General features: G+C 39.6%; 2 pseudogenes; one reads left to right on the forward strand and one right to left on the reverse strand.

Annotated features, from left to right (window-relative positions):
• Positions 1–1,101: 1,101 nt before the first annotated feature.
• LOC101560922 lies at positions 1,102–8,735 on the reverse strand (annotated as a pseudogene).
• Positions 3,085–7,113, forward strand: LOC105743491 (annotated as a pseudogene).
• Positions 8,736–10,429: the final 1,694 nt, after the last annotated feature.

Raw genomic sequence — 10,429 nt, forward strand, 5'->3', positions numbered from 1 at the left:
ATCAAAGAAAAATAAGATTAACCTCATCAAGAAAAGTTTAGTGGGGATAAAATGCAAGATCTATGTTGTACTTCCACCCTATGCCAACTAGAATATGAGAGATAAAATGTATCTTATTACTGGCACATGTAAATGAGGAGTTAATATTAATATTCTAATACTCAGAGTACACTCTATTAGTCTAATAAGCCGCATGAGATAATGTAAACTTAATACAAGCCAAAAACATGACATGACTGACAAATAGGAGACTGTCCATAGTTGAGTCAGATAAACAGGTGGTCACAGTAAGGGGAAGTCATGATCTTATTGTAAAATGCATTATGCAGTTCATATACTTCCCAAAAATATTTTCTTTGAGTGTATAATACTTAGAAAGTGGGTTAAGGGAAATTAGAAAACAAAAATGAATAGATGTTACATGAATTGAAAACCATTCTGTGATGATCGACAATAATGATAACGCAAGACCTGGAAAACTCAAGATTCAACACACACACACACACACACACACACACTTTTAACTGTATGGCCCTACATACTATAGCCAGATTCGTGGATAAGTAGCAGCACAATGAGAGAAATTTAGTCATCTTTAGTCAGAATTGTCAGAGGATGGAAAGTCAGTTTAGAATGCAATAAGATTTGTTACAGGCCTTTTCTATATTTTTTTCTCATTAAACTTTGTTTCAGTGGGTCTTAAAATTGTATAACACATTTTTGGTCAAGTTGTTTCCATTAAAAACATATTGATGGGGCTGGTGAGATGGCTCAGTGGTCTAAAGCACCTACTTAGAACAAGCTTAGCAAAGCAGAGGGACCGAGGTTCGATCCCCCAGCACCACATGCCAGCCAGCGCCACCCCCTGGTGGGTTGAGCTGGCCACACACACACACACACACACACACACACACACACACACACGCACGCACATACAGGGTCCACAAAACATTCTCTTTTCCTTCTGAAGGTTTGCCGATGCATTGTTATTATTAACCAGTCTTTCACTATTAAACTTAAATGGCCAGTTAGGAGACACAGTTATGAGATTGCTCTTCCACCACTGATTAAGACTGGGGTGGCAGGTGTTAGGGATAACACTCATCTAGCCTTCTGAACTTTCTGGGCAGACTTGGTGACCTTGCCAGCCCCAGCAGCCTTCTTGTCCACTGCTTTGATGACACCCACAGCAACTGTGTCTCATGTCATGAACAAGAAAATGACCCAGAGGTGGGTAGTCAGAGAAGCTCTCAACACACATGGGCCTGCCTGGAACCATGTCAACAATGGCAGCATCTCTAGCTTTCAAAATTTTGGCCCATCTTCCAGCTTCTTACCAGACCAGCAATCAATCTTTTCTTTCAGCTCAGCAACTTGCAGGCAATGTGAGCTGTGTGACAATCCAGGACAGGGGCACGGCCAGCGCTGATCTGCCTGGGGTGACTCAGGGTAGTAACCTGAACAGTGAAAACAGCTGTTTCCATTGGTGGGTCATTTTTGCTGTCATCAGCAACATTGCCATGACAAACATTAAGAATGATGACACACACGTTCTTGAGGTTGAAGCCCACATTGTTCCCAAAAAGAGCTTCACTCAAAGCTTCATGGTATGTTTCAACAGACTTAACTTCACTTGTGACATTGACTGGAGCAAAGGTGACTCCCATGACATATTCAAGAACACCAGTCTCCACTCCTTGCACAGGGATGGTACCAAACTTCCATTTTATAGACATTCTGGAGAGACAGACTCAAGGCTTGTCATTTGGGCAAGTGGGTGGAAGGACGCAATCTAATGCTGCAAGCAGTGTGGTTCTGCTGGCATTGTCATCTTTGAGTGACTTTCCATCTCTTGAACTAAGGCACGTTAGCACTTGGCTCCAGCATGTTGTCACCATTCCAACTAGAAATTGGCACAAAAGCTACCGTATCAGGGTTGTAGCTGATTTTCTTAATGTAGGTGCTGAATTCCTTAAGAATTTCCTCCTATAAGGTGTCTCAGTGGAATTCATCTTGTTAATACCAATGATTGTTTCACACCCAGTGCATAAGCCAGAAGGGCATGCTCGCCGATCTCCGTTTTTGGAGATACCAATTTCAAACTCACCAACACAAGCAGCAACAATCAAGATAGTACAGTCACACTGAGAGGTGCCTGTGACCATGTTTTTATAAAGTCTGTGTCCAGGGACATCAATGATGGTCACACAGTACTTGCTGGTCTCCGATTTCCACGGGGAGATGTCAATGGTGATACCACGCTCACACTTGGCTTTCACTCTGTCCAAGACCCAGGCATACCTGAAGGAACCCTTCCCCATCTCAGCAGCCTCCTCAAATTTTCAATGGTTCTTTTGTCAATGTCACCATATTTGTAGATCAAATGGCCACTGGTGGCAGATTTGCCAGAAACCACAGGTCCAATGCCCTGATATTGATGTGACCCTTTTCCCACATTGGCTTTGAGTTAGTGGTGGTTTTCATGACACCTGTGTTCTTGAGACAAACTCTTTGGGGAAAAGCACAAGCCTTTAATGCTGGTTTGTTCCAACTGTCAAATTCTCTGCTTCTAAACTCTTTGATCACTTAGGTTAAAAATACATAGATGTTTCTTGACTTCAAAAAGTAGATAACATAGTTGCAATACTCGATCATTTCTAAATATCATGTCACACTAGAAATGACTATTCATAATATCCTGCTGTTTTTTTAATAGTGTAAAATAGTTATTCATTTGTTTGTTTGTTTATTTTGGTACCAAGGATTGAACTCAGGACCTTGTGCTTGCATGACAGGCACTTAAGCTATTGAGCTATCTCCCCAGCCCCAAAATAGCTAATTTTTGCAAAGAATCAAGTTTTACAAATCTGACTGAGCTGGGCATGGTGGCACACTGCTGTAATCCCAGCACTAGGAAGGCGGAGGTAGAAGGAATGCTGTGAGTTCAAAACCAGCCTGCGATACATAAGCAAATAGAAGCCAGCCTACACTCCATAGTGAGACTCTGCCAAAAGAAAAAAAAAAAAAGCTGGTAGAAACGTCTTCTATGTGTTGTAAGCACTAGATCTAAGGCTTGTGTGCTAGATGACGTCATCGGACAGTCAAACTTCCAAAGTATTTCTTCTCTTTTAGTGGTGAGTGGAAGTCCGCACTGGATCTATATAGCAGGAGTTGCTAAGCATATTTAGGCTCTTTCCGATATAGCCATCATTCTTTTGGAGGAGATTTAAATATGGAGTAAGAGGAAATGCATTTGAGTGTGTCCCAGTTGGAAGCCTGGTGTCATTTACATCGACAAAATAGACATTGCTGGAGACAAGCTTTTGGTGGCTGAAACTGCTGCAGTTTTATAATCTCATAACCTAAATGTGTTCCGTAAATTTATGAGCCAGGATATATTTACTAGGAAATGGAGAGAATCTATCTTTTTCTTAAGTGGAAAAGAAAAAAGTCAAAAACTTGTTCTAGTATCATCTACTACTGAATAATCAACAGTTTTTTCTGCACTTAACTTTTCATGAAAAGGAAAAAAAATGGCACAACAAGCAATAAAGGCCTATCTAGTAAGCTTGTGTTATAAATTTAGTGTGGGAGATTGGAGGAGAAAGTTGCAATTAGAAATTAGTTTCTGGGCTGGGGAGACAGCTTGGTGGTCTAAGCGCCTGCTTGGAAAGCATAAGGACCTGAGTTTGACCCTTGGTACCACAATGCTGGCCCCAGAACCAGACTTGCCTTGCTGGCCCTGAAACGGGATATGGTGGCACACGTCTATAATCCCAGCACTGGGGAGGCTGAGACAGGAGGATCACTATGAGTCCGAGCTGTGTAACAAGACCCTGTACCAAATAAATAATTTTAAAAAAATTTAGCTTCCAAGCAGTGGAAATAGTGATGGACAGAGAGGGACAAGTTTCATGTTTTTGACCCTGGTCTTCATTTAGCTCATCTACGGGACATTAAAGAGTTACTTTCTTCTCTCATAAGAAAAGAAAACTAAGATTTCAAAGAGGAGAAACAACTGTGTAGAGGTCAATTAGGGAAGCCTGATAGCCCAGCATCTGGACTTAGGTCTCACTGACTTTCAAACTCATGCTAAACAATACTATTTTTATTCCTTCACATCTTACTAAGTAGCATCTTTCTGGGATAAAAGAAAAGGTCAGCTTTTCTGCAAATGAATTATGCACTGGAACAGAGATCAGCAAACTCTGTCAAGGGCAGAGCAGTAAATATTTTTAGGCCTTGTTGGCCAGATGGTTTCAGTTGCAATGACTGAACTCTGCCCTTGTATCACAAAATAAGTCAAAGAAAAAATGCAGGCAAACAAGCATGGTTGCATTTCAATAAAGCTGTATTTTTATGAACAAGTGGCAATATATAGCATCAAAAGAAATAAAATAATCAGGGATAAACTCAATAAAGGAAGGACAAAAGCTGCATATTGTAGAGAGTGACTGAAGCTGGGAATTGGTCACACAAGTGGGGGCAAGAGAAGGCTAAAGTGATGCAAACAATCAAGCTACCTTAGTGCTGGGAAAAACATCTTGCCTGAGACAGTTCCTGTCATTAGTCACCAGGGAACCCCGTGTTTTGTGATTTGAGCTTTGTCACAAGTGTAAATAAACGCTCTACAGTTCTTGGGCTGATCCTCTTCTTCCACCCAAAAGTAAGGCTCCACTTGACCTCCCTCAGTTTTTGTCTCTTTTTTATTTTCCCGAATCCCCTTGCTATTTTTCCCCTGGACAACTGAGAGTTGTCTGGGCCACAGCTGCATGTTAGGGTTTGGCTGTTAAATCTCAAAACACCATGGTCACAAAGGCTTGGTCCCAGCCTGTGGTGCCACCACTGGAAGTGGGACTTGTATCAGGAAGTGAGGTTGCTGGCTGTGCCCTTGAAGTGGATGCTGGGACCTCAGCCCTTGCTTCTCTCCCTCTCTGCGTCCTGTGGCCATAAGATGAGTCACTTGGCTCTACCATGCACCCCATGCCTTGCTTTGCCTAGCCAAAGCAAGAGAGCAAAGCAAGTGTGGACTGAAACCTCTGCAACCAAGAGCCAAAAGAAACTTTTCCACCTCTTGATTTTTTCATAGCAAAGGAAATGCAATTAATGCATTATACAACAATGACCACAAAATGTTTTTGAAAAAAAATTAAGACTTAAATAAATGGGAAGATCTCCAAGTTTATGGACTAGAAGATTGCAGTCCTCCGACCAGGAAGATAGCTCAGTAAAATAAGCGCTTGCCTGGCAAGCACAGGGTCCCGAGTTCAATCCCCAGTACTGCCAAAAATAATAATAATAATAATACAAAAAATAAAAAGAAAGAAAAAAGATGGCAGTACTCTCCAAAACACAGATTCAAGGCTGGAGAAATAGCCCAGTAGAACAAGTGCCTGCCTGGCAAGCGCAGGGTCCTGAGTTCAATCCCCCGTACCACAAAAACAAAACAAAACACAGATTCAGTGAAATTCCTATCATAGTCCAAATTAGCATTTTTTCCCTGATTTTTTACTAGATGACAAGTCAATTCAATGAGAAAAATATTATCTTTTAAATAAATGATTCAAGGACAACTGGCTATCTACATACAGAAGAATGAAGCCGGGCTCTTATGTCACACCATATACAAAAATTAACTCAAAATGGATTTTAAAAAAATCCTTAAACATCAAAGCTAAAACTATAACGCTTTTAGAAGGAAAAACTAGGACTGAATCTTTGTTGTCTGAGATTAGGCAATAGTTTCTTACACATGACATTAAAAAATAAACAGAGCCTCTTCCGCCACCATTTTATTTTTATTTATTTATTTATCTATTTATTTATTTATTTATTGACGGCAGAATCAGGGATGAACTCAGGCCCTTGCGCTTGCCAGGCAAGTGCTTATTCCACTGAGCCATCTCCCCGGCCCCATCGCCATTGTAAATCTAGCTCCATACAGCGCTCAGCTGCCGCCAGCACCCCGCGACCTGGACCGCGCGCCCGCTCACCCCTGCCGACGGCTCCGCCACCGTGGAGGACATGAACGAGTACAGCAATGTAGAGGAATTCGCCGAGGGGTCCAAGATCAACGCGAGCAAGAACCAGCAGGATGACGGTAAAATGTTTCTTGGAGGCTTGAGCTGGGATGCAAGCAAGAAAGATCAGGGGAAGTTGTAGACTGCACAAGTAAAACAGACCAGTCACTGGAAGATCAAGAGGATTCGGATTTGTGCTTTTCAAAGATGCTCCCAGTGTTGATAAGGTTTTTGAATTCAAAGAACACAAACTGGATGGCAAATTGATAGACCCTAAAAGGGCCAAAGCTTTAAAAGGGAAAGAACCCCCTAAAAAGGTGTTTGTGGGAGGATTGAGCCCAGATAATTCTTTTTTTTTTTTTAAATGTTTATCATCATTCAAGTTTATTTATTTATTTATTTTTTATTGTGTGTGTGTGTGGCCAGCTCAGCCCACTGGGGGCAGGGCTGGCTGGCATGTGGTGCTGGGGGATCGAACCGCAGTCCCTGTTCTTTGCTAAGCTTGTTCCAAGTAGGTGCTTTAGACCACTGAGCCATCTCACCAGCCCCGAGCCCAGATAATTCTGAAGAACAGATTAAAGAATATTTTGCAGCTTTTGGAGAGATAGAAAATATTGAACTTCCCATGGATACAAAAACAAATGAAAGGAGAGGATTTTGTTTCATCACATACACAGATGAAAAACCAGTCAAGAAATTGTTAGAAAGCAGATACCATCAAATTGGTTCTGGAAAGTGTGAAATCAAAGTTGCACAGCCCAAAGAGGTATATCAGCAGCAACAGCAACAACAAAAAGGAGGAAGAGGTGCTGCAGCTGGTGGACAAGGTGGTACTAGGGGTCGTGGTCAAGGTCAGGGCCAAAACTGGAACCAAGGATTTAATAACTATTATGATCACGGATATGGAAATTACAACAGTGCCCATGGTGGTGATCAAAACTATAGTGGCTGTGGCGGATATGATTATACTAGGTACAACTATAGGAACGATGGATGTGGACAGGGCTATGCGGACTGCAGTGGTTAACAGAACACTTACAGCAAGGCATCTCGAGGAGGTGGCCATCACCAAAACAATTACCAGCCAGACTAAAGAGGAAGGCTTTGGAGGAAGCAGGAGATGCTAAAGAAATCTTCCAGGATGACGTTGAACATTGGCCTTCTGTTGCTCTAATGATTGTTTTGTAAAAGGCTTTCTAATGTACAACACACCTGTCCAACTATATATAGCTACCAATTAGTTTTCTTTGTTTTTACTTTGTCCTTTGCTATGTGTTATGACTGTGGATTTGTGTTTATACAAATTTTATTTGTATGATTTCTCATGTTAAACCCAAATAAATGCTTCCTTATGTGATTGTTTTTTTGCGTGAGGTACTACATAGCTCTGTAAAGATGTGACTTTAAATAAGCAATAATTGAGGTACAGTTTATTTTGTAGACCTGTAGGGAAAAAAACTGGCCTTAGCCAGCCACAGGATTGATTACCCTGTTCCCCATTTTTGTATGTATTTTCTGTGTTGAAAGTTTTCATTTCTCTTAGCTAAGGCTTCTGCTGCACCTTTAAATAATGTCCTCACCTCCAGATAGTTATCTCAAAGCCAAAGTCATGGTTTTCTGATTAGAGGAAGCTTTCTAGTAGACTGTGTGTTTTCTGTATTCTGTATTACTCTGGGGCTGGAGGTATAATTCAGTGGTAAAAAGCTTGGTTAACATGTCTGGATTCTATCCTTAGTACTGGCCAAAAAGAGAGGGCTTGTTGATGGTTTTATTTTGGCTTGTTTTTGTCTGTGGCAAGTGTGTGATTTGCTAGTTATTTTGACCTTAGAATTATTTAGTCTGTTAGAATAAGCTTTGGGTATCATAACACCATGACTTTGTCCTCTTGATTAAAAGAGACTAAAGCGCATAAACAAAAACAGCACTAAAACTGGTGAGGTTTATGGTTGAGTAGTTAAGATGGGTTTGTGTCAGAAGTGTGAGATGTTCAAAGCTCGGTCGAAAGATGAATGAAGATTTGAGGTCGTCGCAGAATAATTTAGTTGTATTTTTATTGATGTGTCACAGCAACATTGAATAAAATTTTTCTATTTGGACATTCTTGGGAAGTTTTAGAGTTGTGTAGTGTGAGCTTAAAAAACTCATGCTAGTCTTTTAGTGCGGTTCACAGCATGAGCTGAGCAGGCATTTTCATGTTCAGATTTATGAAGGGACAGTAAAGACAACCGTGCTTAGCTGTTAGGTTAATATGACTAGGTTACCATTTCAGCATACCTTTCTGATGCGTTGAAAGTTTTATATCTAGACTTTAAAAAATTTTTGGATAGAAACTGATAGTTGGGCTTTGGGTTGTGTGTTTCCATTGTTTCATGTTAGCTGCTGGGGCTGGCATACTTGTCCACATTATAGTAGCTGACTTCATACTTAACCAGTGTAAAGTTTTAGTACCGACACCAACCCCTTCCCGCAGTTTGATGATATTTGCACTATCAGCACTATGAGGTTCAATGCATTGGCCTTGCTTTGCTATAGGCAAGTACTAGTGTTGGCTAGTTCAACAGATTATTTTTCCAACATGGAATCCTAGGGACTAGAAGGGAGATACTTCAGGTTGTCTTTGTCAGTAGGCGTGGTGTCTAGAGTAGTGAAGCCTGTAAATTTAAATTTATGGCTAGGTGACAAATTGACATTGAGATTGTCCTTTTCCTTCATCATAATGAATAAAAGCTTTTTAAACACACATACATGCACAAATAAAATAAAATAAAAAATAAACAGAAAAAGGATAAATTGGACTTCCTAAATATTAAAAACTTTTATTTTCAAGAGAGTAAAGAAACACAATACACAGAAAAAGAAAATAATTGCAAATCCTATATCTGATGAGCTACATGGATCTAGAAGACAGAATTCTTATGCTCAAGAGCAAAAACAGTTCTTTATAGCAACTCTAAAACCATTCGTCACCAGCAAAGTGGAAATCAAAACTCTAGAGGAGCCTAAGTTAAAAAGTGTTGAAGAAGAGTTGGAGAAACACTGCTGTAGGGGTTGGAAGATACTTCAGTTGCTTTGGAAAATTTTAGTAATGCCCCAAAATGTTAAACATAGTTACTTCAGGACCCAGCGAGTCCATTGCTATTATATATCAAGAGACTTGGAAGCATGTGTGCTCACCAAAACCTATCCGCTAATGTTTACATCAGCATCATGTGTACCAGAAACAACTGAAATGCCCAACAAATGACGAATGATGGACAAAACACAATAATGTACCAAATGGAATATTACTTGGCCATGAAACAAATACTTACAACAGCTCATACTTACAACAGCTCTAATGACCTTGAAAATATCATGCCAGGCATAAAAGACTATGTGTTATGTGACTGCACTTTCATGAGCTGTAAAATATATGCACGTAGGCCAACTCATAGAAATATAGATTACTGGTTACCAGGTGCAGAAGGAAAGGAAGACAGAAAACACGGAATGAATGCTGATGAGCGTGGAGTTTTTGGAGGCCTACTTATCTGGGATCTGATTCACAGTCAGATCCTGTAAAAACAGCTTGATTTTATCACACTCTTTTCCCTTGGAGTGGGAGGAGAATAATCCCACAGGAAATCACAGGTTCAGATTTGCCAGCAGCAGAGAGCCACAGGAAGATGATCTGGTGCAGCGCTTCCTCCTTTATTTAAACTTAGGCATTTTAGTTCCAGTATTTATCTTGTGCTTATTCTTAGTAATTCTTTACTATCATGAAAACTTTTTCTTAATTCAACTGGTTTGAAACATTTAATTTTTAATTAATTAGTATTTAATTTTCTGAATATTGCTTAATCTTAATTTTTGTTGTAAGATTTATACTGTATCTTTGACTTACAATCTACTTAAAAGACATGGAATGATATTTTCTCCTAGTATTAGAAACTTTAAAAAGTATATTTCTATTTTCCATTGACTTTATATTACTTCTTCCTTGTCTTTTACACACATACACACACAAAAAAAAAAATGTGAATAACCCAACATTAGATTGATACTGTTTCGTAGAAATCTTTAATGACCTTTTAAAGGGATTTATCTAATATTTTACATAGTCCTGCATAGCTATCATTTTGAGAGCTCTTTATTCTTTATCCAGGACCAGAGAGCAACTTCTCCTGCCTTCTGAATTATGCTCTTTGCTATTTCCTATATGCTACGTCTGGAGATATTCGAATATTTCAAGTTTATATAACTGGAAAATACTTTACTTTTAGTTTTCAAAGGTATGTTTGCTGAGTATAAGATTCAAAGAGGACAGATCTTTTTTTTTCTTTCAGTCCTTTAAATTAGTTATTCTAAAAATTAATTAATTAATTAATTAGTCCAGTTTTTTACACACTTGGTCTTTTTTTTTTCTTTCT

Source organism: Octodon degus, unplaced genomic scaffold (assembly GCF_000260255.1).
Source record: "Octodon degus isolate 3935 unplaced genomic scaffold, OctDeg1.0 scaffold00007, whole genome shotgun sequence".
NCBI classification, from domain to species: Eukaryota; Metazoa; Chordata; class Mammalia; order Rodentia; family Octodontidae; genus Octodon; species Octodon degus.